Source organism: Haemorhous mexicanus, chromosome 3 (assembly GCF_027477595.1).
Source record: "Haemorhous mexicanus isolate bHaeMex1 chromosome 3, bHaeMex1.pri, whole genome shotgun sequence".
Classification (NCBI taxonomy): Eukaryota; Metazoa; Chordata; class Aves; order Passeriformes; family Fringillidae; genus Haemorhous; species Haemorhous mexicanus.
This window is the reverse complement of record NC_082343.1, coordinates 4,045,221-4,066,923: the sequence shown is the minus strand read 5'-3', so window position 1 is coordinate 4,066,923 and position 21,703 is coordinate 4,045,221. Positions and strand designations below refer to the sequence as shown.

General features: G+C 44.2%; 1 protein-coding gene across 3 annotated transcripts in view; it reads left to right on the top strand.

Annotated features, from left to right (window-relative positions):
• CCDC85A (coiled-coil domain containing 85A) overlaps positions 1-21,703 on the top strand; it is a 69,317-nt gene that overhangs the window by 29,844 nt on the left and 17,770 nt on the right. The window lies entirely within an intron of this gene.

Below are 21,703 nucleotides of genomic sequence, written 5' to 3'. Positions count from 1 at the left end.
AGGCATTCCTTCCTACAAATGCACCAGCACCAAGAGGAAAGAGACCACAGGACTGTGGAATCTTGTCTTTTTTTTTTTTTTTTTTTTGTTAGGGTTGGGATTAAATGTGTGAGAGGGTATTTCTTGTTTGGACTTAGATATTTTAGTTCTATTCAAACTACACACTCATAATCTTAGTTCTGGCTTTTAATTTGGGAAGTCTTCTTTATGGCCTCAGGTCAAATGCAGTGTTTTCTTGGAGGTCAGTGCCTGTCAGCACAGAGTCTGAAATTCTCAGTAACCAGGGTTCTAACACAGGACCAGAAAGGAAGAGGTGCAGGATGTACAACCCCATCTATTTTTACACTCACTTGTCTTCCACTCCCTACCTGCTTACCAGCCTTAATTTGTTTTATCTAAGCGAATAGTTTGAAATGAAAAACTAAATTAAAAGGGACCAAGTCAACAATTTTGCCTTGCAGCTTCCTGCAGGGTATGGATTTGGGTCATTTGAAGGAATTCCAATTCTTGACTAGAAGCAGGTGAAAGGTTGGTGTTTAGTCTGTCATTTTGCTGGAAGTGTAATAAACCCCAGGTAGCAGGCAATGATGTTATTGCTTTCAAGTTGATAAAGCCTGCATGGGAAGTGCTGCTCAATTCTTTTCAATTACACAACTGCCAAATTATAAACAAACTCCGTGGAACACAAGGAGTTCTTATGACTTTTATCTCTTTCATTTTGCCATGCTCAATATCCTGCCCTTTATTAAAGCACCTGAGGGATGGACAGTGAGAATGGAGAAATCTCCTGCTGTTGCCAGGGGCCTCCTCCACCTCTCAGTTATTGGACTCCTTGTTTTCACTAAAACTGCTGTGTCTCATGGAGGAATGGTGTCATGCTGCAGACACACACACCTGCAGGGAGGTGAGGTGGCATGTGGCATTCACATTCTCTGAAAAATTCCTTCTCCCAGGATTTTTCTCCTAGGAAGCTGAAAGGCAGAGAGAAGCCTCAGAGAAAAGGAAAACAATTCTTATCTCATTTGCTTCTCCAGTGTTGTGCTCACATGTGGAATGTGTTTGGAGATTGTTTACCCACAGGTGATTGTTCCATTGGATTCTGCTGGGAGTTTTTGACTCATTGGCCAATCAGGGCCAGTCTGTGTCAGGACTCTGGAGAGAGTCAGGAGTTTTCATTTTTATCTTTTTAGCATTCAGTATCTTTTCTGTATTCTTTAGTATAGTATAGTATTCTTTAATATAATATAGTATAGTGAAGTAATAAATTGGCCTTCTGAGAACATGGAGTCAGAGGCACCATTCCTGCCTTGGGTGGGGCATCCCAGCAAAAACAGTAATGGCTTCCCCAGTGATGGGGATGTGCAGACCATGCCCCCTTTGGTGTCTTGTGAGGGATATGAAAACCATCTCTGAAGCACTGGAAGCTTTCCTGCTTTGTGCCTCTTCCTCATGGATGTGGGATAAATCCCATCTTGAGACCTCCCCATGGAGTGAAGCCGTGAGCAGCGCTTTGGAATGGATTCTAGGTCACAGGGGTTTTTTAAATTTTATTTTATTTTACTTCTTAAGATATAAATTTAGAAACTCATTAAAGCTTTGTCCTTATGGATTAGACATACTTAAAACAATGGCAGGATTTTCTCCAAAGGATATGATGGAATTTGTTGACAAGATTAAGGACAGGCGAATGGTGTCACTCGAAGCCCACAGGAGTTACTGAGAAGTTCACTGATAAAGGATTTGGATCTGGCCTCCAGAATTTTGCAGGTGAAAAGAAAAAAAAAAGAAAAAAGGCAGTTTATTTTCCTTCTTGGATAAGGAATAATTCATTGCTACTTCCTAATAGAAACCATGGGCATTGATTTTCCATGGATTTATGTGTGGTGGTTTACAAGACTAATTTTTACAAATGGTTTCTGTTGGCAGCTGTAAGCAGCCTCCTGCTGCACTGGCTGAACAACTGCCATTAAGCAAATGGTTGTCATTAGCAGGTACTTTTTTAAGCTTCATTTTGTTTAAGCTTTTTTTTTTTTAATCCAAATATCTGTTGAATTGCAAAATGGGGGAAAAAATCCATATCTAACTCAAATTGCTGAGAAATCTTTGGGAAATTTGGGAAATTTATAAAGCATCTTAAAAAGATGGACACAGCTGTACAGTGTTGACTGTGTAATTCTAAATATAATTCTAAATCCTATTAATTCTAAATACAATTTCATGAAAAGGAAGCTCAGGGAGAAATGCATGGGATAAATGGATTTCTTAAATACATAGACATTCCACATGGAACTTACCTGCCCTGAATTTTTAATTCAGTGATAGATCTCTCTTTTCAGCAGTTTCTTTTTAGAGCAACACCTTTAGCCAAGGGAATGTGAAAATTATAATCTCAAAGTTCTATTTCTGGAGGTTTCTAACTCAACATTGAACTATTTATTCTGAGGGGAGAACTGCTCTGTGAGGTCTCTGGTGTCCTGGCTGGCAAGTTGGGCTGTTCCCTAACCTACAACTTGGCTTGTGGGATTTGCACCCAAATATATATTCCTGAAAAATACCTGAATCAGCTAAAGCTTCTCTGCATTTTGAGAGCCCCTGGTTTACCTGATACCTCTGTAGGAGTTATTTTAGTAACAATTATTTATTAGAGATATGTAAGTGTTACCTTTGCCTTGAGGACACTGAAGTTCTATTAGTTCCATGGGAATTGCTGATTTCAGCTCCTGGAAGTGCTGAAAGGGATTTTTGGTTTTTGGGCCCTGTCTCCCTGGGTGTACCTAAACCTCTGGGTGCTGAGGGTGGTGTGCTTGGGATGGGATGGGAGATACTTCTGAAACAAACTGGGATTTATTGAAGATGTTGGGTTTGTCCTGAGAGCTATGATCCACCTTTGCTCTTTTGATGCCAGCTCTGAATGTGTGCTCAGCCACTGTTCTAGACTCTTTTATGAAAGTAAAAATTACTTCCTGCAAATGCTTTGCTACACTTTCAGTTAAGGGTTTTAAAACATGTATGTGGTGCTATTTTCATGACATATTTTTTTTTAAGGTACCTGTTAATATCTTCCTAAATATTCATATAATTTAAATTTGACATGCTGCTGCCACAAGACAGATACTTCTTTGAGAAACGTTGTACTGTTGTGTATTGACTTCAGGCCAAGGTCAAGACTCTGTCATTCTGCACTGTATCTGGATTTAAGAATTTAAGAAACAGAGAAGTCATGGGTCTCAATTAACTCTTGCTCCTTTTGGTTTTCACATCTGTTATAGCTTTGATGAGAAATACCTGCAAACTGCAAAATTTCACTTGGTGTAAACTTGAAGAATTTTTTTGAGTGTTTTCAGTTTCTCTAGGCTTATTTTGTTTCAGCGAGGTTTTGCATTTCTATACAATTAAGAGTTTTGAAAAGTCTTGAGTCTTCATCTGACTCTTGTGAAATCAAGGGAGATTTTTCTTTATGGCTTCAATGGGAACAAAGCTGGCACTTGGCTGCCTTTGAAAATCAGACCCATAACTTAATAAACAAGGAATGACTGTCAGCACTTGCAGTGGATGTCAGCAGCATTCACACCACAAATGTCCCCATTAGGTTAATCCTGCCAGCAGTGGAAGGGTCACTGTTAGCCAAGCCTGGGCTGTCCAGGTTTGGCTGGATGCAGAGGGCTCCTCCCTAGGGAGTTTGTCCTGGTGGTGTGGTCACTGTGTATTGCAGTGTGAGGCAGGCTCTGTGCTCAGTGGGGCTGACTCTGGAGGGAGAGAGCAATGGAGAGCTCCTGTCATTTACCAGTCCCAGCCCAGGAGCAGCTCCCGTGTTTGCTGATGCAGTGACAATGTGTGTTCTGCTCTTGGGAACATCTCCTGTCCCTTCTGCCAGGCTGTGCTTCTTGACTCAAGCCAGAGTTCCTCTTATGGTGCCTGGGGCAATTATTAATGCAGCAGTTGTGTGAAAATGCAAATAAGTGCACCTGTTTTGTGCAGTATCTAGATAAATACTGGAGCAAAAATCAGATTGTTGTGCTTTCCCTGGGCTGAAGTGGGAGAAACCACAGAGAACAGCAGTGGCTGTGCTGCAGCAGAGCTGCCCTGTGACAGTCTCCTGTGCTGGGGAATTCCTTCTCAGCCTTCTCTCTACCCAGGGAGCCCAAGTCAGGGCACCTAAAGAGCACAGCTGGGATCTGGCACCCTGAGTTCCACCCAAATCCTGCTAAAGGTGCCTAAATCTGTTTCAAATCTACCTTGAGCCCAGAGGCACCTGTGGGGTGACAGAGCCACTGTGGTGGCCACTTGTATGTCCCTCTTCAGAGCCAGCACTAGCTGCTCCAGGGGTGCATGTGCCAGGCCCAGACCTTTGGGAAGAGTTGTGGCAGTGCTGTGCTCCCAATTGCCCGGAGTCCAGGGGCTGTTTGCAGATTGTTCCCAACTGGGGGACAGCTGTGACCAAATTCTCACAGCACATCCAGGACAGCATCCATCACTTCAGGCACTGACGTCACAGCTCCTGTAATATAAAGCAGCTTTTATCTGTTGGCTTTGCATTTTTCTAAAAGGGAAGCTAGAAAGGTTTCATGATTTTCTGACATGAGCCAGAGAGAGAGTAAAGAATACAAAGCTTTTCCTGCATTTTTAGGGAAAACTGCTTCCCTTCATACCTGCTTGCATTGACTAATTCAAATAAATAAATCAAGACCAAATTTTCACTCATCCCCTGCATATTAATCATCCTATCCATACAGCTTCCTGTTGTGTCTCTTTAGGATGGGGACCTTGCTTGAGCTGGTTTATTAGAGAAAATATATGTCATGGTCATTCACATCATAATGCTCATTACATTGGTGACACGATCAGAATTAGAAGCCTTTAAAAGAAAATGCCACGAGTGCTCACTTCCCCTGGAGCTAAATGAGTGAGTGAATAATCTCTGAGATGAACAGAGTAATTAGACATTTTCTCTCTGGAGATGGGACAGACTCCAGGAATAAATATGGGCAATTCCTGTTTTGAAAGGAGCATTTGGGAGGATTGCAATTTGTTCCTGTAACAAAACAGGCCAGTTAGGAACAAAAATGTGGGGGACAATTGCTGAAAACTCCCGTGGAAAGAAACAACCCTTGAGTCCCTGGTTTGCAAAGGGGATGCAGAGTGACACTCAAAATGCCAGAAGTACCAGTGACACGTCAGACAAATAACAGAGGTGACAAGCCTGCTGATGGCCAAGGACAGCCCCTTCTCATGCTGGATTAATTAACGTGCAAGGTGATTCTCTGTGAATTCTAACCCCTTGAAAAAGGCCCTGAATGGCACCCTTGAAAATGGACTTTGTCACTCCTTCCACACTTGTCCCCTCACCTTCCTTTGTAACAGGATCTAACTTCATTGGAATGTTATTTCTTTTTTTGGGGGGAGGTTTCATTATTTTTAAAATTTGTTTTGCCTTAAATAAATCTTAATGTTAACTCTTCATTCCTATGGCCTCGACCTGGCTGCCTTTTTCAAAGCATATTTCTCTTCTGTGGGTCCTCCAGCTGCAAAAATATACAATGTGAATATCTGCCCCAGGGTCAGAGTGATGCTTCTGAGTGTGAAGTTTAACAATGTGCATATTTATCCAGCTGATAAACATGTCAAATGTGAGAGATGTGTTTGACAAGGAGAGAGGAGCAAAATTTTGAGGACATGGAGGCAGATGTCCCCTCTTACTGCTGTCTTTGGGCTTTCAGGTGTTTTTGTTGGCACATCTCTAAGTGTTCAAGGTAATAGTTTATGTTAATGGGTGATATGAAGATGTAAGGAAGTTAATAACTTAGTTAATAATTCCCAGTCTCAGAAATTATCAGGCAACAAGAGTAATGAGAATGAGGTAAAATCTGAAGAGAATTTCAATAAACCCAGAGTAAAAATTGCAGAAGGACTTGGGAGTTTGCTAATTGATTGTCTTCATGGAGAGAGAAATCATGTTTAAAATTGTCCATGCATCATTTGTTCTAATGTAATAACCAAAAACTATATAAAAGTAATTTTATTGGGGGGCAAAAAGTAATTAACCTGTCCTGTTACAATGAAACAATTTTTTTTCTAGAGAGAATTCTGCTGGGGACAGCAATCCTACCTTTGATTATGTGCTATTGCATTATGGAAACTGCAATTCAGTCATATTCATCTTTCGTTCAACAGATTTTCAATTTAGTGGGGTATGAGCTAACTGGGCTTAAATTTGGTATGAGGCTCCTTAAAGGTGACACTTCAAATAAACTTCTTTTCCTGCAGTGCTTTCACAAAGGAGCTTTAACAAATGAATGGCAGATGTGAAATAATCTCACAGTCCAGAAATACGACTTGGACATTTTGAGTAACACCATCCTTAATTTCTCTTTCACTTGATTAACTTTTGTATTGTGGTTCCCAGGAGCAGGAGGAATTAATTCCAGTGTGAAGTGACTCACTCCCTGAGCTCTGGGTCAGAAGGGTTTAAGGTCTCTCCAAGTCTGGAGCAGCAGGTGAGAGGCAACTCCTGGTGAGAACTGGGAACTCCCCAGTGAGGTAAAGGCTGGGACCTGACCTCCAGCAGGATGAACACATCCACCAGACCATAATATCCATTCCAGGCTGCTGGAGAGGGAAGGGAATTGTCCTGGCAGAGCTGGCCCTGCTCTGGGGCTGCAGCTCTGAACCTCGCAGTGTTTACAGCTGGCTGGGCACGAGGGAGGGGCCACATTGTGTCTCCTTTTGGTCCCTGCTTTGGGGACTTCAGCTGGCTGATTTTCAGGGGGATTTCAATGGAAACTCTGCCAGGAGGGAGCCTGGCCTCCCCTGGGGCTTGGTGACCCCCAGGTTACAGCAGCAGTGGCACAGAGAGCAGGGGATGCAGCTGAACCTGTGCCAGCTGCCCCATAAGCGAATGTAGGCATTTTTATGGATTGGAATTGAGAGAGAGTTTTTTGGGTTTTAATTATTTGTGGTTTTAGAGGTGTCTTTATGTTTTTAGTGGTTATATTAGGTGTTAATATTTAAATTTGAGTATTGGTTGGTTTGATTATAACTTTTTGAAAAAATTCTTTTTTTAATTAAACTAGGATATTTTATTTTTTGTTTTTGAGAATTTCTATTTTAAAAATATTATTTAAATATTTTAAATAATAATACTACAAAATGTAATAATAATAATAATGCAAAATACAGATATCCACATGATATCAATATCCTATTTCCACCTCCCTCAGCCCAGGAGTCCCAGAGCAGGTCGCTCAGCCCCGTGCTGTGTCCCCACAACTTTGAGGGGAAGATATGTGGGACATGGCATGGATGCTTAAAAAAAAAAAAAAAAATCTATGCCAAAGTGAAAGCCATCAAAAGGCACAGCATGCCATCAAGTGCAGGGACAGGCACCAAAGCTTGCCCAATTGATCCCCTGGAAATTGCAAGATCTTGTTTCCCTTCCCAAAAGGAAATAACATTTCCTTTTGGGAACGGAAAAGAAATCTTGCAAAAGAGAAAAGAAAAACTTACAAACACTCTGGAAAGGAGATATGATCAAATGAAATGCAATTGAAAAAAAAACCAAAACCCAGAAAATGGGAAGATTTAGTGACTACAGGCAAGCTGTCTGGGAGAAAATGAGGTGCAGTGCAAAGGACCAAAAGGTGCCAAAACTAACCTCACAGCTGTTGCAAAAGCAGGGGAAAAAATCAAGGAGGAAGACGCAACTTTGAGGGGAAGATATGTGGGATAAAAAAAAAAAAGAAAAGAAAAAAAATCAAAAATCAGTCTTTGCCAAAGTGAGAGCCATCAAGGGCACGAGCCCTCCTCCTGCTGGTGCAGCGGCCGCGCTCGGCTCAGCCGCGGCTCACGCGCCGTGTCCGGCTCCTGGTGCTCCCACATCCTTCACCTCCACAGCTCCCCGAGCCATCCCACTGCCCTGGGCCAAGGGAGATGCCTCGTGGTGCTGCACCCTGCCAGGGTGCCAAGGCAGGGGCTCACAGAGATATGCATCAGCAAGGGGAAGTGGAATTTGAACTGCCTTTTCATTTGAGCTGGGAGTTATGAGGCAGCACCATTCAGTGAAATCCCTGTCCTTAATAGACTGGGAGGGGTGCTGAACATGGAGGGCAAAGTAAGTGCTGGATCTGATTGGATTAGTGGCAAATTTAATCTAGGGGCTGACTCTGCTGATTCAACAGTATACTTCTTTCCTAGGATCAAAGTGACTTTGGCTCGACATGTGATCTGCTCAGTACCCTGAATGAACTGTAGGCTGGATGGGTTGGATTCGGTGTTTCAGCAGGGAAAGGAATTTAATTTGAGAAGTTGCAATGTGCAGAATGGGAAATTATCTTTTTACAGCATGGGAAAGCTTTTCTGTGATGCAGAATTTCCTCAGATATGCTCCCCAAGCATCAAATAATAACTCACAAAGACATTTCCCCAGAATATCAGCACTTACTACAGAATTAGTGAAAACTTGTGGTTTCCATTCTATTTTTCAAGCCTGAATCCAAAGGACAAATATCCTTTTTCCTGTAAAGAGGTTTATCTGACTCAGCAGATTTGATTGAATGTTCTTACAGCAGGAAGATGAAAGACTATGTAAATAGGTTAAGCATGGGCTGAATTTTAGTGGGAAAAGCTTCTTGAGACTTCAGAAGCACTTTAAAAATTGATACTCAAATCACAAGTGTCCTGCATTAGTCCTAGGTCAGTGTGTTAAATATTGAAGAGTGAAATGTCTCTGATTAAAGACTAGGAAAACTGATTTGGATCTTGAGGGAATTCGTGTCTATGATGGGATGTCCTGTTCCCAGGAAATCCCTGTGACACAGGGAGGCTCTGAACACCTGGGAGTTATGAACTGAGGCAGCCATTGTTGCAAGGGAAGCACTTTCAACAAAAACCATTTTCAACTTATTTTAATATATTTCTTTTGTGGTTCTGAGATGTACTCTGTTGCTCCAACTCAGAATGTTCTGTGTCTCTGTGAAAGAAGCTGGTTTGGTGGCCCCAGCAGTGGGTGTTATTTGGGCTTTGGCAAGAACAGAGTAGGAATTGACAGGACACAGTGAACAGTTACCCTGAGACAAAATTGGCCACTGCCAACATTTACTGTGTCCAGTGGTAAAAGTTTGATGCTCAAGGGATTGTAGACTTTGGATGTAATGGATGGCAAGAAAAAAGCACAAATTCTTTACAGGGAATTCTTTACTGCCACACAAGAAACACTGTGTTTATGTTAAAATGAGGCGGTAAAGATAAGGTTATTTTCTGGAAATAAGGTTGCTGATAGTTACTCACTTCCTCTGATTTTACTTTCCCAAACAGGTCTGCATTCCTCTGACTTCCACAAGGAGAGATTTGTCTCACTTGTTGGTTTAAACTGAGGTCATGTTTCCTTTCTTTGACTCTGCCACCCTGTCTTTCCCCTCCAAAAGCTTCAAATCCAGGTGTGAGTCTATCCCTCAATCTTTCTCTTGCTAAAAGTTCCATTCCAGAGATCTGACCCTTTAATCTCATATTCTAAGACAGAGCAGTAACTTGTGTGTTCATGCTTGACTCCAAGAGAAGGATTTTTATCAAAACATAAAATGTCCTCAGTAAGGACAGTAATCAGCAAGCAAATCTGGAAGTTGACACAAGTTTAGGTGGAAATGATGTCTCATTAAAATGCTGGCCAGGCAGCTCCCAGTCCCTTTTACTTAGGGACTTCACCAAAAAGGGCTGCCACAGTCATACCCCTGGGTGAGCCTGGTTTGATCCTGTCATTGCTTTTCCTCTTTCTCTGATGATGGGAAGCATTTCTTGCAGTCAGAGGTCCTGGGAGTGTGGGTATAACCCTTCAGAGCATCCTTGGATCACTGACTAAAGGAAGGACTTGACTAAAACCAAGAAAAGCCCATGGCCTTCTAACAACCCCCTCTTGTCACCTCGTGTGTTCTGCAGTGGGAGCACTTTTGCTGTCCTGCCCAGTGTAAATTGTCCCTGTGTGCTGACTGTGGAGCCAGGCCCAGGTCAGCATGGAACAAATCCTCTCAGCAAAACTCAGCCAGCTGTGTCAGCTGCCTCTGCCAGCATTCCCTCACCAAAAAGTGAAAATGAAACCTGGGAATATTGTCTTTGAACAAACAGGTGTGGGAGCAGGAGGAGACTGAGGTGGGAAAACTCCCTGCAGCTTCCTGGGATATGAGCTAGAGATGTGTTCAATGCCCTTTTTGCCTTCTGCCTATTTCTAACAGTGGGACAAAAAAAGGTTACGACCAAATCAAACCCCAAACCAACCCAAAGCTCAACAAACAAAGCAAATGGAGCAGTTCCCATTGCTTCTCACTCCACTTGCTGCCTGGGTGCTTTGGTCACTGTTTGGCTGATGAGGACTGGTGGCACTTGCCATGCTGGAAGTGTTCAGTTCCCACCAGAACTGGGACCCGAGTGCCCAAGAAAGGGTTATTTCAGCTGTGCCAGAAAGTTCCCTTCCCTTGGCAAGAGCAGGCTGGGTAGGGAAGTGTGGAGCTCTCAGGGGCTGCTCTGTCAGAGGAAAGATTCCTTATTTTCCAAGGAACCTCCTTGAAATGTGTTTGTGCTATGGGAAAAGTGAGCTTACAATTTCCCTGAGGGGCTGGCACCTTTCCAGGAGGGTATTGTTTGGTGTGCCAGCTCTTTCTGGGGTCGGTGTGCCATAATTGCTGCTCTGGGAAGAATGGGAGCTAAGGAGATTGCTTTCAGTCTCCAGCCCTGTGCTCTGTTTCTCTATCAGTCTTCCTTAGGACTGGAAGCTTCTGTGGGCTTTGAAGCTGAGGGCAGAGCTCTGTACCCTTAGTGAGGCCAGGATTGCTTGTTGCCTTCCAGGAAATACCAGGGGGTGCTGGGGGTCTTTTTTTGTGTAAGATTTAGGGATGTGGTTAACAGCTGCAGTGTGCCAAATCTTGGTGCCACAGAGGCAATTCCATCCCCATGTGGAGCAGGTGGATGCAGGAAACACTGTGGGATGTTCTGTGGTTTTCCAGCTGGGGTGGATGGGTTTCCTTCTTGTGCTCAACATGCTGTAAAAGAAGTGTCAGAGGGGAATTGATACAGCTTTTCTGCTACAGGTAAGTGATGCAGGTTTCCATAGGTGAACACGAAGGCAGGGTTGTCCTCAGGAATGGCAAGAAATAGTGCACACGGATTGGAACTGGTTGTCAGGCTCACAAAACCCATGAAATATATAATCCTCCTGCTACAGATCTTTTATTGCTTTATTACAGATCCTTTATTGCTACAGATCTTATGTTCATGTCCTAAGTCACACAAAAAACCTCATTCATAAATTTAATTTTGATCCAATTGTTTCTGCCAAGATTTTCTTTACAGGAAAAAGCCCACAGATTTCTTTCAACCATATCCACTCCCAGCAGTGAAAAGGAAGCCAGGCATTCCTGGAATTATTATCAAAATTCCTTTGTCTCCACAGGGCAGGAAGCCAGACTGCTTTGTTTTAATAGCATTTTTCTAGCCTTAAACCTCCAAGGCTGTCTATATGTCTCAATTTTCTCCAGAAATTTCGGGATGCTGTCTGCATTTTGTTACAGCAGCTGCCCTGACAGCTCATTTATACACTGCTTTTACCTCCCTTGCCCACAGCACCATAGTATCTGAGCTGATCCCTCTGCAATAAAGCAGTAGGAAGGCTGCTTTGCTTGTGTCTCTAACATGACTTGCTGTGGTCATACATATAGAGTAGAATGGGATTTGGAATCCCCTCCCCCCACCCCTGACTGTTTTACTTGGAGTTTTCCTGCAGTTTGTAGTTACAGTCACATCTGTATTTTGTGCCCAGAACCCTGGGAATAATTCTTTTTGTCTTCATTCTAAAAAATGTCAGGAGATTCAGTGCTACTTTGCAGCTGCTGGTAGAGAAAAATGTCAGGGTTTTTTTAAATTTTCTATAATTTATTCTTTTTCACAATATTACTATATTTTAGTTTAAATAGTAGTATTAATCAGACATTATAAATGAGACAGTACCACCTCTTTGGGAAATACTCACCTGTCTCTTGTTGCTTTTTGCCTGCTAGGGGGGCAAATTCTTCCTCCTTGTAACCCTAGAAAAGAAGCTTTCAGAGTGGTCAGAATGAAAACCTGGTAATTTGAGAGCAGGTAGTTCATGGGACAACCCTCCCCTCACATGCACATGTGCACACAAACACATGCACTTGATTTTTGAGTCTGACTCATCTCTCAGTGTGTGTTGAGTGGCCCAGGAGGGGCAGGAAAGGGCCCTGAGGAGCTCCTTGAGCCAGGGGCATGGATTAGTCATGGACTGCTCCTTGGAAACCTCAGCCAGAAGGACACAACCACTTCCAGCAGCCTTTGGAACCAACAGCCCTGCTCAATTATTTGTATGTTTGGGGAGAGGAAATGCGTAAATTGCTTTCCCATTAGTGAATAACCAGGAAATAAACAGAGGAGACCTTGTTTAAAATGTTTGTTTTGTTCTGATGGTGAAGATAAGCAGCTGGGAGAGCTCTCAAGTTGGACTGCTCTCCCTGAGTCATCCCAGCCTTGTCTGGATGTTGAAGGCCCTCGTGCTGAACACAGCACTGTAATGGATGAGCACATCCTGCAAATGGATGCAGATGATTTAGAAACTTGAGGAATCATTGCAACTGCTGATTTGCCATTTTCAGGTTCTGGAGCACTTCCTGCATTTGGCTGATCTCATCCCTGTTGGATGAAATGGTGCTGGGAACATAAAAGGAGAAGGTGCTGGGGCATCAATTCCTGTGCTTGAGGGACAGCTCAGAGGGGGACATGGATTTGGGAATAGCTGTGCTGGGTGGCTGATTTGGATGGACACACATCCACAGGGGTGATCAAACCTTTCCATGGAAGGCCATTGAAGTCCTTTAGTTAGGACTGCATGGAGAGAAAGTTGATTCTTGGAGGCATAGTAAAGTGAAAGTACTTCTTAACCTCTCTGGTCAGGTATTGTATTTGTGGGGTTCCCAGACAAAGGAAGGGATGATGAATCTGACTCCATGTTCTTAGAAGGCTAATTTATTATTTTATGATACTATATTATATTAAAGAATACTATACTAAGCTATCCTAAAGAATACAGAAAGGTTAGCAAAAAGATAATAATGAAAACTTGTGACTTTTTCCAGAGCCTTGACACAGCTTGACCCTGATTGGCCAATAAGTCAAAACAACTCACATGAAACCAATGAAATCATCACCAGTTGGTAAACAATGTCCAAACACATTCTAAAGCAACAAAACACAGGAGAAGCTATCAGATAATTATTGTTTTCCATTCTCTCTGAGGCTTCTCAGCTTCCCAGGAGAAGAATCCTGGGCAAAGGGATTTTTCCAGAAAATATGACTGTGACATCAGGAAGCTGCTCACCATATTTAAAGCCCAAGGGTCAGCTTCACTAGCACTAGGGAGAAGTCCCCTCAGTGGGGGAGCTGCCACACCTGCTGTGCTGGGACCTGCAGGAGCACTGGAGAAGTCTCAGATGCAGCCCAGGGGATGGGCAGCTGGCTGTTGGGTGTGCTGCCTTGGGAAATCTCAGTTTAAGGCAGGTAAATGTGCCTAGTACAGCTCTCAGCAATATGTGCTGTGCTTTGTTACCTGTGTTGAGATTACTTTTAAATGATGAGTGTTTTAATCACCATCATATTAATATAACAGCAGTGTGTGTTTGCAGTGAAGTAACACTGAAAAGGCACTGAGAAACCAGGAAGTTGTTCATGTGGAGCATTTGGCTTCCTCTGAAGCCCTGACAAAACACGTGGTCCCCTCTCACAAGTGTTGTTCTGCATCAGTCCATGATGTGGGTTTATGTCTGTGCACTTTCACCAAATAAAGCACAGTCTGATTAGTTCCCAGGCCCAGCTGCAACAATGTAGGATGCAGCCACAGGAATCTCAGGAAGGCAGCAAAGGCAACAAGGCAGGGAAAAAAGTGGGTTTAGGACAGAAAGGATCTCACCATGTGGATAAGGAAATATGTAAATGGTGCCTAAACCCCACTCCTGGGAGAGCTTGGAAGCCTAAATGTGGCAGGGTTGGGCTTGCAGCACCTGAGTCCCCTCTGCCCTGGCTGCTGGGAGTCTCTCTGGAAAAATCCCATAATCCCAGCATCATATCAGGAGCACAGAGATACTGATCAGACATGCAGATCTTCAGAAATTAGGGAAATAATGAGCTGAAACTGGGGCAGTAACCTCTGTTGGGTGATGTCTGCTCTGGAATCTTTCTGCCCCTAAGGTCAGAATGTTTGAGCTGTCAGGAATATGCAGAAGAACTCTGCAGAGTTTTCCTAAGTGCTGAGGTTGCTGAGTGCTGATTCCAGCCAGAGCTGATTCCTGATCCCTCTTGGGGCTTCCTCTCCCAGGGGTTTTGTCTGGAGACATGGATGCTCCAGCTGTGGAGGGAGCAGCCCAGGAGATGTGAGTCCCTAGAGAGCAACGTGCTTGCACTGATAGATTTTAAATACCTTGTCATTTGGTTATTTCTTTTTGTTATCCCTTCCCCAATCATTCCAAAAGAGTCTTACAGAGGAGATGGAGACTGCACCCACAGCCTTTCCCTCTGCTATTGTGCAGCTGCCAGCTGAAATGGATAGAGCTAATGTTTCCTTGGAATTAGGTTCTGTGCTGAGATTGCTGGTGCAGTAATTTTACAAAATGCTCATCTTTCCTGCTTTAAATGTGCCCAGCTCAGGAGGGACAGGCAGGTGCTACTGTACTATGGCTCTTTAATGGGCTCTGGAAGCAAGAGGGTGGTTCCAGTCCCCAGGACATATTTAATCTTGTAACATCTTTTACTGCATTTAATAGCCTGTCCTACATCTTAATCACTCAGTGTGGAGAAATTAATCCAAACCCTCCTTTTGTCCTGATAATTTTAAATCTCCACTGAGTTTGCCCAGGTTGGCCTGTCTTCCTCTGGCAGTTCCCCAGCTTCTGCCCTTTTCTGCTCATGAGAATGCTGCCCACTGCTCCTCACAGAGCTGGATAATTGTGCACATCTTGCTGCTTTTCCCCTTGGATATTTACTGGTTTTGTAGTTTTTCCTGCTGTGTTTACAGGAGGCTTTGGATGCTGTGTGCACACCACAGTTCATGCAGGATGCTCCTGTTGCAGGGAGTGAAGCATCAGCAGGATCAGAAGTGAGGCAAAGAGCTGGAAACAGAGTTGAGAGGGTGGCCCTGCTGCCCCCCTTGCTTTCCTGGCACTGCCTGCTGCCCAAACATCTCCTGGAGCCCCTGCCTCTCCTTCAAATTTATCCCATATACACCCAGAACAGGGACTGTTGGGGAGGAGGAAGAGTTGTGGGCTGGCTGTTCCCCCACATATTCCTGTGGCTCTTGATCTTTGTTGTGAGTTTTGGCATCTCTTTTGTAGTTGTAGCAACAAAATGTTCAATGGTTCAATGGTTTCAGTAATGAGAGAGCTTCTATTTCTGTACTCTCAGGAACATTGTTTGAATTTGGGATTGAGTCACACAAGCAGTTCCCCATAAAAGAGGAGTTTACAGGTTGGATAACTGCCTCCTAACAAGGCACTAGATGAGCATAAAAATGATTGAGAGGTTTGGTCTGATTCACAGTTCCTGGAGATGTGGTTTTCAGGTTTGGCTTAAGCTGCAGTTTGCCAGGTGGGAGCCAATGTATTATTGAGATTGCTGCACCAACAGTGAAATTCTCACCTAAACTAGCTTTTCTAAACTGTGTCTCTTCAACATCTGATGATTGGAGCTTGTGAAATACAATTTTATGAGCTAAGAAAAGTGGCTGTGAGCATCTGGGGAGAATTGTGGGGATTGTGAGTGACCTTTAGTGCATGTATTTGGTGACTCAGTCAGTTTGACCCTCTGGTTTTTCCATAAATCTTGCTGTTGCTGGGAAGCTTTATATTTTCATTTATAGTATTTTTAAATTTCATCTTGTAAATGTTCATTTTACAGAGGCACAGCAGAACTGGGAAAAGCTGGAGGTGGCTCTGTGGTTTCTCAGTGGCCACAGGTTGGCAGGGGACCCTGGGCCTTTTCAGCAAGGGACACTTCAAAGATGCAATTCCATGTGACCTGGAGACAGCAGTGTAAGCTCGAGATTCCTGTGTGAAATCAGCTGGAAAGCTGGAAAAGGCAAGCCTGGGAATAGCCTGGCTTGGGGAAGGAAGGAGAAGAGAGCACTGGGTTAGAGAATGAATGAGATCAGTGCTTCATCTCCCTTCCTTCCCTAAGCAAAGCTGTTCCCAGCTGGTGCCTTTTCCAGCCTTCCATTGGGTTCCATGCAGGAGCCTGCTGAACATCCACCCTCCTTTCCTTCTGCTGTGCTTCCAGGCCAGGGGCTGTGCCTGCTCTTGGGGACATTCCTGATGAGCCCAGGAGAGTGTGGTGGCACAGGGACAAACCTGAGTAAATGGACCCAATAAAGATTTTCCCCATCATAAACCACAGCAGTCAATACCAAAACAAGCTGACAGCCAGTGGGAAAGGCTTCAGCAACAGCATAATGGGTTTGATTTTCTCTGTTTCCATCAATACTGTGCCAAATGCATTTAGCACAGGCTGAAGGGGAGCTAACAGAGTATCAAACAGGCCAGCAAGGAAAGCCTTGCTGTTGTCACCTCGAGCACCAAAACACCTCAAACAAAGCAAGGTTAGTGTTTCTGCAGCCCATTAGTGTGACAGTGTTATCCAGCTGAGTATTGCCTCAGCTGACATCTGAGATCGTTTTTAGGTGCTCCTATAGTTGAATCCTTTATTCTCCATGCAAGGTTTTTAAACCTTTTTTTCAAGCTTTTTTTTGAGCTTATTTTTTTCCCAGGTGAATTCAACTGGAAATTTTGTTGCACCTAAAGCTAAATGTGCAACAAAACCTCCAGCCTAAATCAGTGACGTTCTTAAGTGGAAAGCCAACATTACATTTCTAGTAAGTTGTGTCCCAGGCAGCATTTGGGTGACCTGAGGCATTCCTTGGTGACCTGAGGAAGAAGGAAAGCCTTGGGAGAGCTTCACCACAGGGGTGTGTGTGCACAATCAGCCCAGACCTGCCCACTGAACTGCCTGACCTAGAGTGGCACCTAAGTCCAGGCAAATGCAAACAGCTTGGAATCTGAGTCAGACCCCACCACTGAATTGGTAAAGGCATGGCAAGGGCTGCCTTAAGGTAAGAAGAGTATGATTTTTTCTAATAAATAGTTAATCTGTGATTAAAAGCTGCTGCACCTGAGAAAACACACCATTTTTGTGTGAATGTGAATGAAATTCTCTGATTACAGAGATAAGGTAATTAGCACCTGTCTGTGTGTAATGTGTGCTGAAAAGGGGAGACATGGCACATGATGCCTGAGAAGTGTCAGGGTGCCACTGCATCCTGGATATTTGAACCAGCAGCATGTGCCAGCTTTTCCCTTTGCTAGGATACAGTTTTGACACACTTGGTGAGCTAGCTCAGCTTAGTTAATGATATTTTTAATTACTGGGAGAAGTCAAGAATTGCTGGATCCATAAAGAGGAGGAATCTGAGCTTGAGGCTGGAAAATTTCAGACAGCAGCAAGACTGAGGAATGCAAACCCTATCTTAGTGCCATGGTGCTCACTGTCCCCAAACTTCCTGAGAATATGTGCCTTTGTCATAAATAGCTCCTAAACATTCTGGTGAGCTTAATAAAATCCTGCCTTGGGCAGATGTCTGTCTTTCTCTCTACATGGTAGCACTAATCCCAGCGCTGCTGGGTTGCGGGGGAATTCGCCTGCGCTCTAACAAGGAGTTCTCCAGCTCTTCCTCAGTGAGGGATGTTATGTAAGATGTGCAGCCCTAGTAGAAAATCATAGGAGACAGGGCTAAAAATGACCTTGGGAGGTCTTCTGTTCCTGCCCTGGGGAGGTGGACACTGCCAGCCCTGAGTGCAAGGGGTGTAAATTGCTGAGAGTGTAAATCCAACAGTGCCATTTTATTTTTTTATATCCGAACAAGGTAGCTGAAAGGGGATGGATTGCAGTGATAGCATGTCTCAGTCATGAATATTAATACTGAGGCAATTAAATCAGATGACTAGGAATTCTAGGACAGGGAGATGGTTTGCATGTCATTGAATCTGCTCCCCAGTTAGCAGAGAAACCCGTTCCTAAATGTGTGGAGCTGCCAGGCAGTTACAGGAGGGTTTAGAGTACCCCTTGCACAACCTTGGTTTTCATTTCCCATTTATTGAAAGATTATTTAATTGTCACTGCAGTGTGCTGGGTGTGGATTTGAATGACCAAATTCTGATTTGATGTGCAATTATTAAATTCCTGCCAGCACAGTGCAGGAATCTCAAAGGTATTTTCCAACCTACTTAATTCTGTGATTCTGGAATAGCAGCACAACAAATGGAGTTTGTTGAAGTTGGATGTACCTCAGCCAAACTCTTGCTGCCACACATCAAAGTATCCCTACATTCAACGTGCTGAATCCTTTGCCCTGGTGAATTGTTGGCAGTTTCTCTCATTTATACCCTCAGTGTTTAAAAAGGTGCCTTGGGATGTGGGATGTGGCTCCCAAGGATTCTGGAGACCTCTTTTAGGAAATGAGTACCAAAGCAGGAAGTGCTGCTGGTGACAGAATCCAGGTGAATTCTGCATTATCACCAAATCATGATTTTCCATTTTCTGGCCATGAGGATGTGAGGACTGCCTCAGAGCAGCCTTCTGTCCAGCTCTTGGCTCTCCCTTTCTGTCTTTCCCTCCAGTACTCTGTTGGATAAAATCCCTTCCACCTGCCATACTGAGCTTGTTACTACAGCTCCTATGTGCAAGCAGAAAAGTTGGTTGAACCTCTGGGTTTTTGCCTTCTGTGGGGTTCTCAACCCTTTTCCAGGGATCTAATAAGTGTGTGGAGGATCTCAGACTTTAAGATGTTCTCCAATGCAGTCCCTCAGCTGCCTGTGAGTTGTAAGCCTCCAAAAAAAAAAAAACAAACCAAAAACCAAAAACCAGAAACCAAAACAAACCCAGAAAGAAAAAGGAAAATATCAGAATTTAACATGACATCCTCACCCATTCTAAAACAGCAGAGGATAATCTGGCTTAAAGAATATTATGAATTTCTTGCTAGACTGAGACCAGGCACAGTCATATAAAAATGGATAAATCCAATGCACAAATATGCCTTTGGCAGCAATGTAAGTGTCTGATAAAGTCTGACATAACCCCAAAATATCTCTTTGCTTCAAGAGTGTGGATGTCAAAAGGAAAAGAGATCAGCTATGTAAATATTGATGTTCTCTTACAACATGTTAGAGTGACAGATGTGGAGAGAGGGTGAATTGTCACTGCTTTTCCCTAAGAGCAAGATATTTCTGTGTCTCTAATAGTTCAGAAAATAGTTTTATTTCAGCCCTGGAATGAAGCACCACCTTGATCATGTTGTCAGTGATGTAAAGAGCACAGGAAGCTCAAGGAGGGAAGCTCATTTGGTGGTAGCCCATTCCTGAGAATAACAATTTTCCAAATTGTTACCCCCTTAGCAATGCCTCACAAAGGGAGAGGGGAAGGAGTGGAAATCTTGTAACCAAGGGGCCCACAGGGGTCGAATCTTGCAGTAATGACATGAGCCAGTGAGTGTCCTGTTTGCACAGGTCGTTCCAGAGCAGGAGAGGTGGATCATACAGGTCTTCTCATAAACACTTTGAGTGCAACTTTTGTTTGGTTGGGTTTTTTTAAAGTTTGTGGACAGTATTTCACTTCATGTGTTTTCAGTTTCTCCATCTGCTATGTCCTTGGCTGACTTTTCTGCTCATTTTTCCTCTAAACTCATAACATCCCAACATAAATATATTAACAGATCCTGAAATATATATGTGTCTAGTCTGTGTGTCAAGGCTCACATACATTAGGATTTGCTTGCTCAAGCCTTTGGTAGATGACCTAATTTTCCCTTTTAATCAGATTACAAAAGAGATTTGAGTAACTGTTTCACACTTTAGGAGGGTTAAGAGGCACAGAGATTCCAGACCAAATCCTCAGCTGGCATTGGGAAGTTGAGAACTGAGGCAGAGTTCTGTGATTTGCAGCAGCAGGGATCTCTGCTCTGGACTCCCAACAGACAAGTGAAGGAATAAAACTAGTAAGAGGCAGATGTTGCCAAGAGATGTGTGTTATCTGAGGAGATAAGGAATGCTCAGCCAGGAATCACAGAAGGCCTGGAGCTGATGAGAATCCAGAGGGGAGCTCACATGGAGGGAACTGGTGGGCACAGCTGGGAGGTTGGACTCGAGCACAAAGTCCAAACCCACACTGACACAGCAGTGAAGCTGTAACCAAGGAATTTAGGGCTGGCCAGTGCCAGAGGGAGCTCCTGGTCCAGCCCCTCTGACAAGATGAGTGCTCAGGAGCCATCTCACACAGAAAACAGCAGAGGGAAGGGTTGGGATGTGCTGGGGGCTGTTGCCTGTGCTAATGTGACGTGAGGGAGCTCCTGCAACTCTTCCCAGGAGTGCCTATGCTGGGAAGGAGCTGATTTGGTGGGAGGGTCCCTGTCGTTGGCAGTTAATTGAATGAGCTGTTCATCTCCTAAGTGCTCATCTGAGCCAGGCTCAGCAGCTCTCCAGAGATGCACCCATCACTAACTATGAAAATCCTCAGGCAGCAGCGCCTGCAGAACCTCAGATTACCTCTTCCTCTTTTATTGCACAAGGCTATTTTTAATCCAGTGCCTGGTTGGGCATTAATCATCTTTGACAAATTACTTTTTGTTGTCTTCATGTTGTGTAAATTCCCATGCATATTTTAGCCTATTGCAGTCTTGTAAGAGCAGTAAGTGAAACCTTATTTCCCTTATTTTACGGGCAGGCTGCAGCAGTGTTGAGCTATCAGAGGAAATTCATGCCCAAATTCATCTGTCAATTTAAACCAGTGAACAGCTGTGCTGTCAATGCAGCTCTGAAGGGCTGTATCAGCCATCAGCACTGCCCCAATACCCATGGATTCCATACCATCAATCATCAATTTTGCTAATTACATGGCAATGTGAGTACAAATGTGTGATGGGAATTGACATCTCAGAGGAAGTTGAGTGGCTCACTGAGGCAGGAATGAGTACATGCAGAATTCCATACAAAGAGGTGCAAGAGTCACAGCAGTTTTTCTGCACCTTTTTTCTTACACTTGAGTGCTGCATTCCTAGACATGTCTCTCTCTTACCAGGACTTTGAGAGCAGCACTTCTAAGTGACCCATGAAATGTCTGATGGTAAAGTCTATGTCAAGTTCTTGGGAGTGGACTGGGAGTCACTCGTGTTCTTCACAATGCACCAAAGGTTGCCCTTGTGGAGTCAGTGAGTGACTGGTGAGCAGAGCAAGCAGGGTTTGCTCTCTGGGCAGTCCTGAGGGCAGAGCAGGGCAGTGGAAGCGTGTCCCTGCTGTGTGGGGGAGAGGAGGACACGCTGTGAGCTGCTCTGTGCCCCGGCTGGTCCTGCTGTCAACCAGCTGGGGACCTCCCAGGCCCTGGGGACACACAGCTGCTTCCAGCCCAGCCCCAGCTGTGGCAGCACAGCCTGGCAGGGGCTGGGTGGAGCCCAGGAGCTGCTGTGCTGCCCGAGGAGGCTGTGTGTGCTCCAGAGCCCTGGGAGGGTGTGAGGGGTGCCTCTGACCCGGCTGCCTGCACAGCACCACCTGCTCTCCCTGGGCTCCTCAGTGCTGACCTGGTGGGATAATGCATTATCCATGTGGAGCATTGCCAGGTG